The following is an 18,321-nucleotide window of genomic DNA, read 5'->3' on the forward strand; positions in this document are numbered from 1 at the left end:
CCACTAAATTGTACACTATAAAAGAGTGAGCTTTGTAGTATGTGAATTACATCTTAGTACAGCTATTATTTAGAAAGAAATAATAATCCTTTTGTTTTTATATTACAGATGGTTTCTAGTTGGTGTTAAGTTTTATTGTGTTTTTTTACTGCATATAAGTTTTCATTTTTTTAGGAAAAGTATCAGTCTCTTATCCTCTGATCTTTAGTTTTGTGTCATATTTAGAAACTATCTTAGGTTTGTGGAAATAATCACTTATACATTTTTATAATCTCTTCTTAAAATTTAGATATATGATCCATTAGAAATTTATTTTTTGGCAATGAAATATGAAACGGGATTCTAGCTTTTTTCTTTTCCTAAAATGGATCACCAGTTGCTTCAATCTGCTTATTTAATAATGTATCCTTTCCCTGTTACTTGAAATGCTACCATATTTATATTTTAATTTGCATATTCATGAATTTAATTTTATATAAAAATTTGTGTCTATACTTGTACTCTGTTCTGTTTACTTGGATGCTTCCTCCTGCATCACCACAGCATTGTTTTAGTTGCTGTAGCTTTAGCATACATATTATTGCTCAAGCAGAAAAGAGTTACCTTCTATATCCTGAACTATGTAGATTAGTCATGTATGATGATTCTAAATGTTTTTGAAAGCAATGTTCAACACACCCAACACCCATAAAATAAAGTACTGGAAATTTAATTACAGGTATACTGTATTTCAAGATTAATTTAGAGTTAATAGACATATTTGTCGAGATTTCTGATGTAAGAATAAAATCTGGTTCTTCATTTAATCATCTTCCTTTACATTCCTCTGAAGAGCATTACAGTCTTCTTAATAGAAATCCAGCACATTTCTTTCCAAGTTTATCCTCAGGTAATCTATCTATGTTTCATTTGCCTTTGTGAATGTGATATTTTTCCATTATATGCTGCAATAATATTTGTGTGGTATTTGGTATATGGGAAGACTAGTGATTTTTTGTATCATTTTATAAATTACTAAGCTTAGTAAGCTCTCTTATGCTTTCTAAAACCTTTACAATGTTTGTCTCCTTCTTTCTAATATTTATGACTATATTTTACACTCTTGACTTACTGCTTTGGCCAGCACATTCAAAATTATGGTATATTATAGAAGAACTTGATGACTGATATCCATGGATTTTTTTTAAAAGAGGAATTCTTGTATTTTACCACTAGGAACTTGTTGAATTTTGATATGAATGGCTTGCATTTTGATCATGTTGAAGAATTTATCCTATTCTGTTTTTTTTCTTTCAGAGCTGTAGTTAAGGTATATTTAAAGTTTTTAAAAGATGTACAACAGTAGTAGAAATACATTCACCTTTCTGGTAGTAATCTCTGTGTTATCATTTAAACTGTCCATTCAATAAATATATATTTAGCCAGATAACTGTTCTAAGCACTAGGGATACAAATATGGCTTTCTAGCACTTCCTGCTAAAGGCAGCTACTTTTACCCTTTTCATTACTCTGAAGAACTTACAAGACACAGTATAACAGCGGATCACTAAAGTAATGATTACTCAATGAGAGAGAAGAGAAGGACACTAGAGGGATGGGTCATAACGGGGAAGGAAGAGAGGAAGCAGGTATGACACATAAGGTTTAACAAACATCCAAGTGATTCTTATCTGGCCAACAGATTGGCCACTGAACTTTGGTAATATCTAACCTTAATATAAGATTTTCCAGTTTTACTCTATAAAACCTATATAATATTTTCACAAATGTTGATTACTTTACTCCTAACAATAACCTCTTAATAAATATGTCAACGTTGCAAAAGAGGAAACTGAAACTTGGAATTGTTAGGAAACCAAAGCTAAGCAAAAAACAAAACAGAACAAAACAAACAAAAAACCTGTGCACCTACCCTAATAAAATAATTGAAAAATAATAAAATATATGACTTAATTATTTTAACAATTTTTGACAGAGGTTCTAGAATTCTTTCCTGATTTTTTGCCCAGAAGTTCACCATTTTCCACTTTAACCAGAGAATCTCTGGCTGATCACAGCAGGCCATCCCAACCAGTGCTTTTCTCAGTCCTCTGAATTGCAGAAAAAACTAAGACCAGTCCTCTGTGAAAGCCCTGTGTTCTTGTCCCACATTGACTCATGCTGATTAAGAGGCAAAGATGGGTCCAGATTGCTCAAATTGGGTCCAAATTTCATGTTGCAGTATGAAAAATGTTGGATTTCTGTTAAGCCCTCAAGGCTTAAGGCCATTACCAGGGAGTCAAAAATCTTTGCTGGGTAGTCATACTCCTGTGGCCTCAAGCCAACAACAGGCTACTTCTCCAGAACGCGGAGTTTCTCAGTCCCAGGGTACTTTTCCTAATGGTCTTCATTTATACAGTACACATAGGAGACCGTTTGGGCAACAAGGTGTTGTATTTTTCTACGTCTCTACAACTTAAGGAATATCAGAGGAAGAAAAAGTGGAAAGGGAGCTCAGGGGGCCAGATCAGCAATTCAGTCTCTGCTGAAAACTGCTCCAGATCTCACTGCTAAAGTGGAATCTTGAGAGCTCTCTGGCATATTAAATATTCATCAAAAGCCAAACACTACTTTTTCAACATTTGACTGAATAATACAAGTGTAGATTTGTCCTATCTCTACGCTCGGGTTGCTCAGATATACCTAGAACTAAATTATGGTTCTAATGAAGTCAGTTTAAAAGATGAAGAAGGAATCCTTTGTAGTTTATCCCTGCCTTTCATTTCCTCTTAATTTAACTGTAAACTAAACGGATTCATAAAATGTTTATAGAGGGTAATAAAGTGATGTTTTTAATACAAAGGTTGCTTGTGTAATTAAGCTTACATTCCATGACATTCTGTGTCATTTGAAATGGGTTGCATGAAATTAACAAATACTTATATCTATTTTATTTCTCCTTCCATTAATGGCAAATAATAAAACAAAAAGGGGAAAAAAGTAAGTTCCTGCCAATGTGAGTACCTACACTTCAGAAATTGAACCTGCAGATGTTGCAAAAGACTTTATCTTTTCCTTGGAAATGTGCTGTTAAATTTAATTAGGTTTCTCATTTGCTTTCCTTTTCTTTCATTTTGTCACTCTACTTTTTTTTTCTACCTCCACCCCCTTTTCCCTCCTATTTCCCATAGGTACTGGGCGAGAACACTATATGTTTTTAATCTATATAACATAAATGAAGAAACTTATCAAATCCTATAACTATTACATTATTAGCTGTCTTGTCAGAAGTTACTTTGAAGCTCACTCCAACTGTTAAATAATACCGTGATATTCATGGTCCCCACACTCACTTTTTTTTTTTTAAATAAGTAGAAAAACTTAAGGTTGAAGGATTTAAAGCCATATTCTATTTTTTCCCATATTTTTGTAAAGAGAAGTGGCACTGATCTAATTTTTGTTGTTATAGCATTTTATCATCAGGCTGTCAAGATGTGATTTCTTACTCTGAAACGATCCATATTATATTTCATGTTAACATTTCAAATTAAGTAAAATGGCGATGTTCACATTGTTTAAGGTAATTGAGAGAAGAAACCACTGAACTGTATTTCTCTGAGTTGATTTAGGCTTCAGTAGCAAATACTGATAATCAGATCCTAATTATCCAATATGACATGGAGTGATAATGGCTTAAATTAAATTAATTAACTAATTTTTGGATACTTTTCTCATCTACATCACTTTAAGAAACATCAAATTTCCCTTAGCGTTCTAAAATAATGATATTGAATAGGTTGACAAAAAGTTTTAAAAGAATGCATCAGCATTTTCTATAAAAGTGTCAGGTGGAGAGGATATCACTGAACAGCGGGCCCAAAAGGTATTAGATAAAGTATGATGAATTGCCAGGTCTGCTATTCCTATGTTTGTATGGACTTGGCAGAGAAATGCAAATCATTCTGTAATTGTCCAGTGTATGTTTTCCGTGTTGGAGGAAACAGTCCAGGAATGGGAAGGATTAAAGTTTCTCACCTGAGCATCTCTGAGCATGTGAGACTTAGGAGGGCATACAGGCTAACCTGGGTAGTTTGATAAAAATGAAATTTCTTCTTACTTTATTCTTTGTATTTAGCTCATTTAGATTTTGCTGTTCCTCCAGAACATAGAAAGTTTCCCCTGTCCACTAACTATAATTATAATAGCAATTTCTAATTTGCTGCTGCAAGGATCCCATGCCAGCACTTTAAGCTCCACTTCTCCAAAGCCAAACTCAATTATCCCCTCCTCAAACCTGCTTCACTCCCTGTGTCTCTTATAATAACACAACTTTTCTTAAATTTGGCCACACTAGGAAAACTTGGAAAGATCTCGCATACCTCACATGGAGAGTCAAGCATTGATCTCCGGTATATACTGATTCCGGCAACCACTGAAGCCATCTTCTGCCCTGACCCCTACACTAGCATCCTTACTCTGAAACTCTCGCTTCTCTAAGCTCTTTTACCCTTTGACTTGAGCACGGTCTCTCAAAAGCATGGCCTAGATTAGGATCATCTTTTCTTTAAAAATCTATGGCTTCTAAACACCCTGAGAAAAACGTTCTAATTCCAGCAAGTGCCAATTCAGAAATTCCATGCTATGATCCTATCTTGTCCTCCCAGCCCCATCTCTACTTGCCTCCAGGAATGCCAATCATGCTCAACTATACCAGGCCCTCCCACTGTCTCCTGCCCCTCCTGTCCCCTCGGCCCACAGTCAGTTGGCTATAGTCCTCTACCTTTGACACTTGTCTTTCAATGTGCTTGGCTCAGCTCATATGACCCTACATCATAAAGTTTTTACAATACACACTGTTAGCTATTCCTCCTTTTTCTGTCTATTTAGAGCATTCTCCCTCTACTCTTGGATTTAGCATTTGCAGCATTCTGCTATGTATGATGTTAGCCTCATACATTTTTCTCTCCAGTTAGGTTGCATGCTCTCTCCATTCTATCCATCAGAGGTCTCCGGGATTCCTATCCAGCAGCAATTTTGTACACTAAATACAATGACCTAGTTCTCCCTCTTAAGAACCTCAGTCCACTAAGTGATAAAACATGTTAATAATTCAATATAGTATGTGTAATAAGGAAGTCCAAAGGGTAGAGAAGAAGGAGATAGGCTGATAAGCACCAGATTTAGATTCAGAAGATTCAAGTTCAAGGTCTGATTCTGCTCTGTAACTAAGTTATGATAAATAAATCTAGTTTCAGTTTTTGCATTTGCAAAATTAAGATTTCTACCACCTACTATTCTGTAAGAATCAAAATAAAAGTAAATAACAGGTTTCCATTTATTCCATCACATCTAGCCTCTCTTTTTTCTCTACTCTGTGCCTCAAGAAATTGACTTCTAAGCAAGGGGGTCTTCCCCACATTGTCTCTAGCTTCTACTAATTGCTCCTTCCTCTGGCTCCTTATGTCCTATGGGTAGTCACGTGCTAAGGTGCCTCTCTGTGTGCTTTCCCTGCCCTCTACCCACACCTTTACAAATAGTTCCTTTATTAAAGGCACCTCAAATTACACAAGTTGAATGTGCCATCTGTTCCCTGCCAGGACACTGACTGATAAAGCTGCTTTTCAAACTCTAAGTTGCTGTCTAAATGCAAGGTATATCTCATTTATCTCTGCACAGTGCTTTACACAAAGCAGATTGCTGCTATTAATAACAAATGGTGAAATGAACGTATGCAAGGATGAATGAGTGAATGATCCTGCCGTCTTCCACATTAGTTACATTCTTATCTGGGAGATCTCTTATTGTCACCTTGATTGGATTTTGCAATGTCCTGCTTTGATATGGAAGGTCTTCTGTTCCCTTGGAACTCACTGTCTCTTAATGGAAACATTTTTACAGGTAGTCTGTCTCAACCCAGTGGTTTAACTTAATTTGTTTGAAATTCCCATAAATACACCCCTTCTATAGGCTGCACACTTACCTGCTATCAAAATGGATGACTAATTTGTTCTTTTTTTTTTTTTATGTTTTTCGTTCAGCAACATAAGAGCTGGCAAATAAAAGCAAGAAAATTGATTATTCCCTTATTACATGGGAACTAAGAGCATATTGGAGGAATCAGTAGCCTGAGGTAGTTTTTTCAAAAGCATAATAAATAAACATGGGGCAAATAATTGCCTCCGCTACTCTTTTCCTAGGCAAAAGTCTGCCCATTGAATAGGCAATCGGGTAGCCTCACCAAATGATCTAACAAAGATAAATCACAGAATTTAGGGATCTTTATATTTTCGAAGAGCTGCAATCTTAGTTGATTAACGTTTAATATTAATTTATTCCAGCTACTCTCCTTGTCTTCTGAACCCTCACACATCGCAACAACATCGGAGATAAACGTTTTCCTCTTATTTTAAATATAAGGTTGATGACTTAAAAATGAACTGACCCATGGAAAATATCTTTGGAAAACATACTTTTGAGTAAACATATTTAGTAGTATGCTTTGGTACTGAGTAGGTATTATTCATTAGCAAATAATTGCTTAACTGGAATTCTTAATTAAAATTTGTGATGAGAAATGAATCTGTTTATTATGTAATTATGACCCAGAAATTCAGAAAACATTGGGGTAGTTTATGAGCACAATTCCAAAGATTTTAATATAGCAAAAGAATTCACAAATACTTTAAACAGGAATTCTTGGAAGAAAAACGCGCACACACACACATACACACACACACCGTGTGGATCAAGATGCAGTAAGATTTGAAAAGTCAGCTATTGAATACAACTGTAACATGGAAAGATTCTAATTTAATGGGTGTGTGATACTGTTAAAAGCCTCTAACCAGTCCTTCTGGACCTTTTCTGGGTTTTCCAGAAAGGCTTCCAGCCAAACAGTTTCTTCTCTTAGCTTTATAATTGAAATACAAATTCAGACAGTGACAAACTGAGGCCCTTTTTTAAAGGTGTCTTTAGGAATATAAATTGGAAGTGATTTTTTTCAGCACATACCACAATTCAAACTTTTAGAAGACTGCCATTGAGGAGCTCATGCTCAACTACAGTAAATTGGACAATGTTTAAATCCAACTTGGTTGCTAGGACCATCCCAGTAAGAAAATTCTGTTGTAAAAATTTATGATCCTTAACTGTTTTTACTTGCTGGCTACTGATGATGGCTTCTGGTTTCGAAGGCCACAGAGATCTGGGGACACCACTTTGTGGAACCAACAAAAGGTTAGACAAACAGCAAATTTCTCCTGAGCCTCCTTGTAGGACATAAGTGAAACTCCAGTAGCTGGGGCTGATGGAGAGACCATTGCCTCCTATTACCTCGTTTGTGGCATTGCTGACTCAATGACACCATATCCCAGACTCAGATTCAAACAGTTGTTAGCCAAAGGTATCTCCCCTTGTGCTGCTGGCCCTTGCCACTTCATCACAGTTTATTATAATAAGGCATTTGGGATTTTAGACAACTCCTGTAATTACAGCAGAATGTGAACAGTGTTTGCTATTGATTTTTATTCCAGAATGTCAACTTTTTCCTGCCCCCCATACACATATTACCCTTCACTCCCTTGCACATTACCACTGTCGTTTTTAAATGACTCTGATATATTCGATATTAATCAAATGTCCACAGTAGAAAACATCCTCCTGCGAAGGCAAAGGAAAGAGAAAATGTATCCTTGCATGCCTTGTTTGGAAAGATGAAAATTACCCAGAATCCTATTCTTCTTCTTTTTTTAACCAGTAGGTGGCACTAAGTGGTTTCCAACAATGAATTGACTCTGTAGTTCTAATGAACAGCTCTAATATATGTAAGATTTGGGGATTAGGATTTTTTTTTCTTTTTTGCTTAAGTTGCCATCATATGCCCCTAACCATTAATTGAAACATTTGTAGCTTACCCAGTGGGGATTATTTTTAATATAAATTTGCATGCTGTTAAATAGTTGTTTTAATTATTATTTATAAGTGATCCAGAAGAGGTATACGGGGAATAGTATGCGTATAATGTAGAGAAGGTTAAAGTATGCCATAAACCCTATCACACAGCTCCTAATACTAGTTTGTATGCAACAAGCAACAACTATCCAAGAATTAGAAATTGAAGCACACATTTTTAACCTATCTCTGAGAGTGTAGTTGTGGGTTTCAAATATTTTTATTGCCTGTATTATCCAAGACACATTGTTTTTCAAATGTGTGCTTCTTTCATTTTTTTTTTACAGCATGGTTTCTTAGAAAGCAAATTAGGCTTGAGAGCCAAACAGATCTGTGGTAGACTCTAGACTCCATCATCTATGAGACCGGATACCCTGACAAGATGGTTAGCTCAAACAAACTTGGGTTTCTTCATTCCTAAATGATTCCTGTCTCTAAGAGTTATGGTAAAAATTAAGTGGATTCCATTGTAGCTCATCAGTATATAGGATGTAATAAGTACTCAGTTAGTTTCTTTTCCCTTTGTTGATTTGAATTTTAACATTGGCTGAGGCAAACAAAAAAACAATAATAATAGTAAGCAAGGGTGGAGTGGGTACGAAGGAGAAAAAGTGAGGTTTATTTCAAAAGCACAAATTGGAGCGCCTGGGTGGCTCTGTGGGTTAAGCATCTGCCTTCACCTCAGGTCATGATCTCAGGGTCTTAGGATTGAGCCCTGCATTGGGCTCCCTGCTCAGCAGGGGTCTGCTTCTCCCTCTCCCTCTGCCCCTCCCCCGTCTAGTGTGCATGCTCCCTCTCTCTCTAAATAAAAAATCTTTAAAAAATATATTTGATACCTGTGTTAAAAAATTAAAAAGCATATACTTTAAAAAACATAAAATGTTCTAGTTCTCTACCACTTTTGATTATTTATATTATCTTGCATTTTTGTGAAGAGATTCTAACATTTAATAGATATTATTCAGCCCCAATTCCTCAAGGTCAAGGAGTTGATTACTGTAAACTTGTGGAAGAGAAGACTCTGAGGAATTTACACAGAGCCTCAGTTTCCCTATATCTGCAGAGATGTAAGCTAGCATCCCCACATCCTAAGCACTCCTTCTCAAAGTACATATTATACAAGTAAGCAACTTTGACTAAGTTATCATCCTTTTGTTTGAACCTCCCTCTAAAAAGTTTATTTTGTCTCTGCTGTTTCAAACGATCTCTTGTCTGTTTTCAGAAGAGCTAGTATTATTAAGGGCTGCTTACCGTTCATCTTTCTGTTGGTACAAAAAAAAAAAGTCTGATTTTATTTGACTTAAGCACTCAGTGCCCTTCCACACAGTGGGCATCTGTGGGGTCATTGGAAAAATTAGATAAGTAACTGATTTATTATTTCCATAAATGCACAGTGCATTCCTTTTACTTAGACTGTATAGCCAAAATGGTTCATGCAAAGGAATAGTAATCAAAATGACTAAAAAGGCACATTTTTATCATTCCAAACATAAGCATAGCTGTGGTGGTATCTTATCATAGTACATAATAATAGAAATGAATTATGTCAGTAAAATCTTGAGGTTTAAGATTTACCGTGATAAATATTTTTCATTAAAGTGAAATATCTTGGCAGAGTCACTTTCATATGCAGACTGTTGACACAAGGAGGCCAGCTGTGCCCATGCAGATGCCGAGATTTGGGTCTATATTATTAATGATTTATCATGTCATGGAGAGCTTAGATTAGTTTTGAAAGCAATCCCTTGCCACAAAAGCACTTTCTATAATGTGCGAATGCAAGGAATACTATATGTGCATTCGAAATTAAAGTAATCACAGAAGCTGTAGCTGCCTTTGAAATTTCAATACCTTTCTTTTTATTTTGGAACATGAAATTCTAGATCCTAAACTGTATTATTCATTAAAATTCATGCAAAAATATTATTTCCTATCAACTGGATAGTGAGTAATGTGTGTATCTGAATTAACAGATACGCAGACAGAGATGGGGGAATGAAGGAGATAGAATGGAACAAAAAGCTATCGAAAACCTATTGTACACCAAGTGCTTTTCCGCTACGTCTCACATTTCATGTGAGGTTGGATTAAGTCTCCCATTCAATTCTGCAGGATTCCAAGATTGCACTGCCTTCAAGGCACGTGTAAGAACATTGGCTAATACTTATTCAGTGCTTGATGTGTTCCAGGTAAGATGCTAAACACTTTACATGCATTATCATATTCAGTCTTCATAAGACCCATTTGAAATATTGTTATCACCCCTGTTTCACAGATGAGAAGACTGAAGCGCAGTGTAGTCAAATAAATTTGATCCCAAGAGAGGAGGAGCCTGGACCTGAAGCTAGGTTGTCTAATGTTTTAAAGCCTGCACCATTAGCTACTGCTATTAACTGTGACCTCACTATTAACCACTGTTAAAACTAAACAAGAGGTTAAGTTCAGACCCTACTTAGTTACTACCTGTGTGTGGTCTTAGGCAAGTCACTTGAACTCTATAAGCTTCAATTTCCTCTTCCATAAAATGAAGAGAATAATAGTACTTACCTCATAAAATTGTTATGAGTTAATATTTGTAAAATGCTAAGGATAGAGTTTGGCACATACTAAGCACTAATGCTTTGTGATGTAATAGTTAATGAGCTGTACTCGTTGATGATTGATATACTTTTATTTACTGTCACACACACAGATTCTCTGTAATTTTCAGAGAGCTGTTATTCTGAAAACTAGATTGGAAATGAAACATAGAAATTAAATTCTGAGCTTTACTCCTAGAGAAAACAGTCAAACAAACGACTGTGAATTAAGTTACTACTTATCACTAATGGGAGATGTATGCAGATACACACTAAAGCATAATCATTGACAATCTACAGCAGTGAGTCCTTTAGGTATTCTTTCTGAGTGTGAAAAGAGCCAGATATCTTCCTTCCTTCTTTTTTTCTTTTTAAAAAGAGTCTATTTATTTATTCATGAGAGACACACACACACAGAGAGAGAGAGAGGCAGAGACACAGGCAGAGGGAGAAGCAGGCTTCATGCAGGGTGCCTGACGTGGGACTCGATCCTGGGTCGCCTGGGCTGAAGGCAGAGCTAAACCACTGAGCAACCTGGGCTGCCCTCTTTTCTTTCTCTTCTTTCTCTTTTCTTTTCTTTCTCTTCTCTTCTCTTCTCTTCTCTTCTCTTCTCTTCTCTTCTCTTCTCTTCTCTCTCTTCTCTTTTCCTTCCTTCCTTCCTTCCTTCCTTCCTTCCTTCCTTCCTCCCTTCCTTCCTTCCTTCCTTCTTCACTCATTCAATCAACATCCTTACTAGGGTACTACACTTGCTCTGGGGATACAAATGAATAAATCTCTACTCTGGAGGAATACAGAATCCAGAGATGACTATACTCTCTGGTTTAGCACATAAACTTGTGTGAGAAAGTTGTAGGCTCCACTATCTGTCCTGTTTCACAGGATTTATCGAATGCCCCCTAAATGCCACACACTGTGCTAGGCACTGGAGCTGTTGAGATAAAAAGGCGAGATCCCTGCAGATAAGAAGCACCCAGTAGGAGGGTTGCCTGAGTGGCTCAGTGGTTGAGCATCTGCCTTTGGCTCAGGTCCTGATCCCTGTAGGGAGCCTGCTTCTCCCTCTGCCTGTGTCTCTGCCTCTCTCTGTGTATCTCTCATGGATAAATAAATAAAATCTTTAAAAAAAAAAAACAAAAACAAAGGAAGCACCCAGTAGAGAAGACATCCTAAGCAGACATTTTCCCTTCAATGTGGTGAATTACACAGATGAACTTGCTGGGAGAGCACAGAAAAGAGGTGCTTACACCCATCCCGGGGCTAGTGAGAGGAGGGAAATTATGACACCTAGAGAAAATTTTTGGTAAAAGTGAAGAAAAGCCAGAATTAAAGTACCTGAAATAATGGGGGAAAGAGAACCCTTAAAAGCAGAGACACCACAAGTGAAGACAGGAGACGTGAATCAGTGTGACGCGGTGGGGCACTGCCAGTGGCCACTCGATGCTATAGAGCCTAAAGTGTAAAGTGGGATGCAGTGTCAGCCTAGGGCCGAAAGTTTCAAAGTATCAACTTTTGATCAACTTTTGAAATCAACTGAAAGAACCAAATGCTAACAAACTGCAGAGAGTGTGTACTTTCCTTAGACTTCTTTCCACTGAATTCCGAATTAAAAGAGTATCATTTTCCTGACCATCAGATTCTGGGAAGCAAGGGAATGATAAAGCCCTAAGAGTAATGTTTTGATACCAAACAAAATACAACGGGTGTCTTTCTGTCCGGGGATTGTCCACTTCTCTACTTCTGTCTCCCAGTGAACCAAACATCGGGATTGGCTCAGAGGTCTAGACTAGTATTTAGACTGAAAACACGTCAAGTCCTTGGTTCAAAATGACCTATTAGTAGTACATCCTTCTGCAGCCTAAAAGTTTTTTTTTTTTTTAATCCTGGATTTTAAGAACACAGTCCACGATAAACTGCACTCCCACGGGTGGTGCTCTGTAAAGTTGGCCATCATGGAATCACAGCAAAGAATTCAAGAATCTAAAGAATTAAACTCCCCCCCCAACACACACACACACACACACACACACACACACACACAACACCACCACCACCACCACTTGCTGCTACTGCAGACGGGACAACTCCTAAGCCTTCTGCCTCCAGGTGGGTGGCAATTTGATTCTCATCAAGCCACTGGTCACCCCCTTGCATCTTCATTCAGTGCACAGAGCCCTCTGCCTGCAGCGGGGCTTGCTCCCTTGATGGAGAAAATACGGAATGACTGGATGCCAGTAAAACAGGCACAGCTTTCTGGGTCAGAAGTTGGCTGGGGAAGGGCCCTGACTGCCAAGTAACTTGCAATGATGTCAGAGCCCAGCACAACCAGAAAACACCAGCCAGCCAGCCAACAAAAGCCTTAACAACAACAGAAAAATCACAAGAGCTGCCTTGCCAAAGCTGTTCTTTCCGCCCCCTACCCCTTTCTTCGAATAGGAAGAACAGCAGGAAGAGAGTTTATATTTTAAAAGAATCTCCCTCCTCCTCCCTCCTTCTTCCTTTTGGTAACAAAGTGTTAACTAGTGAGAAAACAGTTGTCCGGATGAGTCCTGCAGCAGTTCCTTGGGGTGTCTTTTTTGAGTTCCTTTTCAAGCCCGTCGTGGAAGTTGCGGAAACAACTCAGAACAGGGTATTTTTCCCTAAATGTAAACATGTAACTTTGTGCTGGGGGGAAAGTAGGAACCACTGAGGGAAGGAAAATCCTTTCTCTGCCCCCTTCTTCTCTCTTTCACGGTAATTAACCATACTCAAATGAAAATTAAAAGTTTGGCGAGAAAGCTCTGTTCTGTTCTGTTCTTTCTTTTTTTTTTAAATAGGGATATCATGGTTCATTCCAGCCATGTAGAGCCCTCAGTGATTCATAATTCAACTGGAAATTAATAAAACACAGCCCCCGTTCTTGGAAACGAAGTTTGGATTAAAATCCTCTTGTTTTGGAATATATGGCTTTTTCTTTCTTTCATTTGTGACAGTCAATTTTAAATGATGTCACTTCAAGGACATTTTCATTTCTCCCACAACATATTACACGAAACACTTGCCTGTAAAACCGGCTCATTAGCCTGCAAAATTATACTGTACCGAATGGCTTTCATTCAAAGGAGAAATGGGATTTTTAGTAGGCAATTTCTGTATTTTATAAAGATAAAGCAATGTTTGATTGCTTCTCCCCAGCTGTTTTGCTTAGCGGTTATAAAGAGAAATTGGGAGGGGGCCGGGGGACCAGAAAGGTAATAGGGGGGCGGGCTCGTAAAGGATGCGCTGGAGAAACTGCATCTTAGGTTAGGAAACCAAGGCCGAACTTTGGCAGAGCAACTGCGCCTGCAGCTCCCCCGGGCTGCGGTGATTTGTCCCCGCACGTCTCAGGAAAGCTCTGAGAAAAGTGAGCGAAGGCGAGGAGGAGGGAAAGAGCGAGCGAGGCTGCTGCGGCCGCCGCGCGCTGGAGGACCGAGGCTCCGGGGCTGGCTCCGGGGCTGCTGGCAGGGGCGGCCCTCCGAGGTGCGGGGACGGAGGGCGCGCCCCGAGCGCCGCGGGGGGGCCGCGGGGGCCGCCGAGGGGTCAGCGGGGCCGCGGCGCCGGGCTGGGGGCCTCCAGGCGGCGCTCGGCGCAGGGGGCGGGGGCGGGGGCGGGGCGGGGCGGGGGCGGGGGCGGGGGCGGGAGCGCGCCGGGGCCGCCCGCGCCGCCTGCCGTCCGTGCCCGGGGGTGGGGGTGGGCCCCGCGCCGCGAGCCGCCCGGTGCGGGGAGGGAACCGGCTCCGGCGCGCCTGATGGATTGACTTGGAGATGGATCGAATTACACCATTTGCCCGGCCTCGATTTGTTTTGCTCCCGCTCCGTCCCGCCGCGGCTGCCGGCGCTGCTGCGAGCCCTGGTGGCGGCGAGTTTCTGGATTATACCGAGGAAGCCAAGACCTAGAGAGAAAGACGGATTTTTCTTCCTTTATTCTCTTTTTCTTTTTCCCTGCGCGTGACGAGCTGGGGTCGTTGATTTTTTTCTCTCTTTTTTTTCCTTTTTACCAGCCCCCCGCCCCCCATGAGGTAAGACCCTGTCCTAACCCGCCGATGCCTGGGCGCCCGCTGGGGCTGGGCCCGGATCCTCGGAGCCTGAGCGGCCGCCCGTGCCCGCGCGCGCGCGCGTGTGTGTGTGTCTGTGCGCGCGTGTGTGTGCGCGCGTGTGTGTGTGCGCGCGTGTGTGTGTGTGTGTCTGTGCGCGTGTGTGTGCGTGTGTGTCTGCGCGCGTGCGTGCGCCTTGTCACTGGAGCCTTGATTCCTCTTCCCAGCGGCTCTGTCCGTCCGCCGTGCGGGGGGCGCGCCGCGGGCCCGAGAGGCTTGGGGACCCGTCCGAGCGGGCAGCGCTGGAGGCGCAGGGGGAGGCCCCCGCCACTGTGCACCCCCAGCCCGGAAGAAATAACGGTGATAAACACGGCGGAAGGAGGGGGCAAGTAAAAGTTTCTTGCCAGGCACAGCCGGCTCCGCGCTCTCCCGCGCACCGTCGGTGGGAAGGGCTGGGGCTCGGCGGCTGCAGCGGAGCCCGGCCCAGGCCGCCGGGACCGTCGGGGGCGCCCGCGCCCGCGCCCGACGCCCGAAGGGGGCGCGCAGAGCCGCGGCCGCCGCTGCCCGTCCGTGCGCCCCCGGCTGGGGCAGCCCGCGGCCGCGCGCGGGGGCGGGGGCGGGGACGGGGGCGGGCGCGGGCGCGGGGGGCGCGCTCGGGCGCCTCGGCCCCCGGCTCCAGCCCGGAGGCGGCGGCGGCCCGCGCACCCTCTCCCCCTGCTGGCGGGAGCCGCCCCCGACCCCGGCGCCCGGGCTCTCCTGCGGGCCACTCCGCCCGCAACTTTCCGCGCCTTGTTCCGCGGCCGCACATGGTTTACGGAGGCGTCCGGGGCCCGGCGCGGAGGTGCGCTCCGTCCGCGTCCAGCCATCAATTATGCACGGAAACGAGTAAGGAGGACGCGGTCTCCCGGCGCCGCTCCTCGGCGGCCGGAGGCGCCCGCAGCCCGGAGGGAGCCGCCGCACGCCGGGGCATGGCGAGCAGGAAGGTAGGAAACTTCTGTCTCCCGTCGTGACGGCGGCGAGGCGTGTTCGTGGTGCGCAGGGGCCGCCGCCGCCGCCGCCGCCGCCTGGGGTATCCGGGAGGGCTGAGGGCTCCCGCCGCCGTGGAGGAAAGTCTCGGGTTGAGCTGAAAGGTCAGGGAGCGCTTGGCCTGGACGCGAACCGGGTTGGGAACGTTTCCGCGAAGGCGACTCTCGGGAGCACCGCTGTCAGGAGACCGTTGAAATCCTGAACTTGGAAGGAGCTGGATGCCATGGAGCTAGAGGGGCACCGAGCAGTGTTAAGAGGAGCTCAGGCTTAGGACGAGGTGTAGCGAGGTGGCCCGTCAGCAAGCCAGGCTCCAGCATCCCAAAGCCCCGCCGGCCTCAGCTGGGTGGCTTCCCCACAGGACAGGGGCAGTGGGTCGTTATTATACACATAGAGGCTTGGTGAGCACTAATTGGACCCGGTGTCCGCCACTGTGGGCGCCTGTTTTCTCCTAAGAACAGCCGTAGTGTTTCCAGTTAATTGGGGGGAAAAAATGTCCAGAGTGATTTTCCCAAGAACTTCTGGCTGCTGAGGATTTTAAGTCTGCAGTGACAAGTCCAGGTACTCTTTAAGGACCCTGCTTCCCTCTGCTTGGTGTTTGGAGCAGTAAAGTGCATTCTCTTGTTTATTTCGAGGCTAAAGTCCTAGAGGGAGGTTTGACATTTTTTTCTCAGCTGGCCGGGGCTCTCTTGTCCCTCGGCATAGGAAAAATTCTTGTTTGGAGACATTTTCCCAGGTTTTTGTCCTTGTAGGATTGCGAGAAACCCTACCTCAAGGGGAGGACTCTGCTGTCGTTTTGGTTTAATAGATGATAGATTCTGATGCTAGTTTATTCAAGTTGTTAGGAAATCCTATTGCTCTCTTAGGTATCTAACTCAGAAAATTGAGTCGCGCGTAGTCCTGTTTAATGTAGTGAGTGACAGGCATATTCTGTGAGGCTGGCAAATATTACACAAACATTTACCCGACTTAGGATAAATAGAAATTGCCCAAGTAAGCTCTGAGATCTGGGCCTATATTCTCATGAACTTAAAACGTCTCAAGGTAAATAAACTATAGCCCAGCCATAGCTGGGTTTTGTTTTGTTTTTTTATAGTTGTTGTCTGTGCTCTGACTTGGGTCCCTAGAATGTGCTCTCAGCACGGCAGTTAAATAAATAACCCTAAGATTTCCAAACTGTGTTGTCAGCAAACCGTTTTTCTTCCCCTGGCACGTTTAGTTAGATTAACAACCAGTTACTATTTCTTACTGGATCCTTCAGGATGTTGCTACCTGTGTTTGCTTCTACTAGAGGTGCTACGGAGCGGACCTATTTTGAGGAACATTTCTGTGATGCAGGACAGTTTGCCAGGAATATTGTGACTTCTTCATCACAAACAGCTGGTTAACTTGAGTTTGATTGAGATCTGTGAGCATTCTGCCCTTTTGCTTCTCTCTCTCTCTCTCTCTCCCCCCTCCCTTTCTTCCATTTTTTGGTGCTCACTAATAGCACCATCTGGTCATGTCTCCCCTGGTTTGATGAATCTGAAAGATGGCCGTGACGTAAACCTATTAGTCCTTAGAGTGAGCGCAACTCAGAAATCCAGTGGACTTCAGGTCACTGGCTGCTTGCTGCTCAGGAAGGATCTGATCTGTCCAATGACTGTGCTCTGGGTGAATGGGCCCCTGCATCCTCCTCTGGTGGTTTCTCTTGCTGGAAAGGCACACAGGCAAGTAAGCAGCAATCAGAGCTTTGATTCACAATTTACCCATAATTATTAAGGACTTACTGAACCTGGAGAAGTTCTTCCCTTCTTGCTGCTCCATCATAATAAACGCTGGTAATTAGCTTAGTCATTGTTCCTGCATGTGAGTCTCACTAAGATACAAAGAGTGAAAAATGCATCTGAAAGAGGGTCATTTTTCACCATTCTGATGCATTTTACGCAGAGTTAAGAGCCTGGCTGAATGCCTAACCGTTATTGGTGTAACTGTAGGAGGCGAACTCTTTCCCTCGCAGGGTGCAGGATAAAATATTCCCTTTTATTTCAGTTAATAGACTTTAAGCCTGCACATTCTAGATCCATTCTAGAGGAAGCAAGAGGCACTTGGGGGGGGGTGTGCCAACCAGGCCGGATGTATTGAGTACCTGTCGTTTGCAAGAAGCTATGCTAGCCAGTAGCGTTCCAACACCAGGTGAGGCAGACGTGCTTCTGTTGTCTGTTCAACTTGAGAAGAATGCAAAGAACCAGAGTGTGGCCAAATGGATCACTTTACGTATCATGTAAACATGCACCCCTTTTTTTGAAGCATGTTGTTGAATCCTGAATTGCGAACACTAAGAATTCAATCTACTCTTAGTGTAATTCACGGATTGAAGCTGTGGTGGGAACAGGGGAACTCCTGTGAACAGAGACTTAGCATTAAAATCTCCCCAAGCCTGTATCTTAGGTTTCTGCTCATTTCGTGAACAGCTGCCAACCTCTAGCTTGGGGGAGAAAAAGTGTGTCTAGATTTACTCCGAGGACACATGGAGAGATAAAAGTCCTATAACTACATTAAGCCATGCCATAACCTTCTTCCGTCGAGGTGGCTATTGTTGGGCCTACTTCTCCGGCTCAGACCCCGCCAGCAGTGGCGGTGCAGCTAATAATTGGAGCCGCTTCCATTCATCCACCGGGAAAACAAGGAAACGTTTCTACTCTGAAAAGCAACCGTTTATGTTACCAGGGGCGATCAGATCAGTGGTCCACATAGATACCACAT

General features: G+C 42.6%; 1 protein-coding gene across 47 annotated transcripts in view; it reads left to right on the top strand.

Moving 5' to 3' along the window:
* The window catches only part of SEMA6D (semaphorin 6D), a 568,415-nt gene that overhangs the window by 498,802 nt on the left and 51,292 nt on the right, over positions 1-18,321 (top strand). For 7 of the 47 annotated variants that reach the window (XM_025998660.2, XM_025998658.2, XM_072738443.1 and 4 more), the window contains exon 1: positions 15,231-15,536. The exons of 12 other annotated variants lie outside the window; for them this stretch is intronic. The gene's annotated coding sequence lies outside the window, so the exon portion shown is untranslated. Of the gene's footprint in view, positions 1-13,739; positions 14,001-14,174; positions 14,539-15,198; positions 15,537-18,321 lie in introns of those variants that run through there. 28 more of the 47 variants (XM_072738450.1, XM_072738439.1, XM_072738442.1 and 25 more) reach the window with 18 other exon arrangements.

The sequence above is a fragment of the Vulpes vulpes genome, chromosome 15, assembly GCF_048418805.1.
Source record: "Vulpes vulpes isolate BD-2025 chromosome 15, VulVul3, whole genome shotgun sequence".
In the NCBI taxonomy this organism is placed as follows: Eukaryota; Metazoa; Chordata; class Mammalia; order Carnivora; family Canidae; genus Vulpes; species Vulpes vulpes.